Here is a 1,213-nt window from a genome sequence, read left to right on the forward strand (position 1 = left end):
GCTTCAACGTATATTTCTGCTCTGAAATCGCTTGCTTTCATTGTAAGGATGATACGTGAATATTTAAATTTAACATTAAATGTTATTTGTTTATTTTATAAAAAAATAATATAAACAAATTCACATTTCGGCCGTTTTTAGGCGAAAAGAAACCGTTTTTTCTTTCTACCTTGTTGCAATTATGTTGTCAGTGATGTTTTCTGAAAAAAAATTTGCCACCTATCAATATTTGTTTATTTATAAACAAATTATATAAACAAATGCACATTTTGGCCGTTTTTAGGCGAAAAGGAACCGTTTTTTCTTCCTATTGTATTGCAATTATGTTGGCAGTGATTTTTTCGAAAAAAAATTTGCCACCCATAAATATTCGTTCATTTTATAAACAAATTATATAAACAAATTCACATTTTGGACGTTTTTAAACAAAAATTAATCGGTTTTTCCTCTCACCTTGCTGAAATTATATTTACAATCTTTTCTAAAAAAAAATTTACAAACCAGCAATAGTTGTTTATTTTATAAATAAATTATATAAACAAATGCACACTTTGGTCGATTTTAAGCGAAAATAATCCGCTTTTTAAATAATATTTGAGATGCGTCAGGCTGTGCGTCATGCCAACAGATGGCGCCACAGGTTACATGCGCATGCGCAATAATGAATGCACTTGGTCACAGCTGATTTGTCTTCATTTCGTATTGAACACTCAACTCGTAAGCAGCTCTGATTTGGAAATTCATGGTCAGAAGAAAAATTGAATGCTTTATTTACAGGTTTTAAACTGTCAGGAATTCTTCTCTCTGACTCTTTTGACATTTCTTTAGTCACTCTATTTAAACATCTGTTAATTGAGAGTAGATGAAGTTATATATATATTTATATATGTGTATGTGTAAGCGTGTTATTTAATTCATTTAAGAAAACTGTTTTTTTTTTCAATTGTTGTTCACTTATCCTTTAAAATTTATACCATTGAGGTGCCCATTAGAGTATTATGCAGTATTTCGATCGAAAATTTCAAGGAAAGTGATGCAGATTTGTCTAAAACCATACTGAGTTATATAAGAACAAATTATATGATTGCAGAATACCATGTTGAAATGGTTCGAGACAAAATAATGCGTTACTTCATCCCTGTCTTCAAAAGGAATTGGAAGTCCTCTTTTAACAAGAAAGAGATATTTGAAAAAAGACATGCTGTATGGTTAA

This window comes from Belonocnema kinseyi, chromosome 3 (genome assembly GCF_010883055.1).
Source record: "Belonocnema kinseyi isolate 2016_QV_RU_SX_M_011 chromosome 3, B_treatae_v1, whole genome shotgun sequence".
Classification (NCBI taxonomy): Eukaryota; Metazoa; Arthropoda; class Insecta; order Hymenoptera; family Cynipidae; genus Belonocnema; species Belonocnema kinseyi.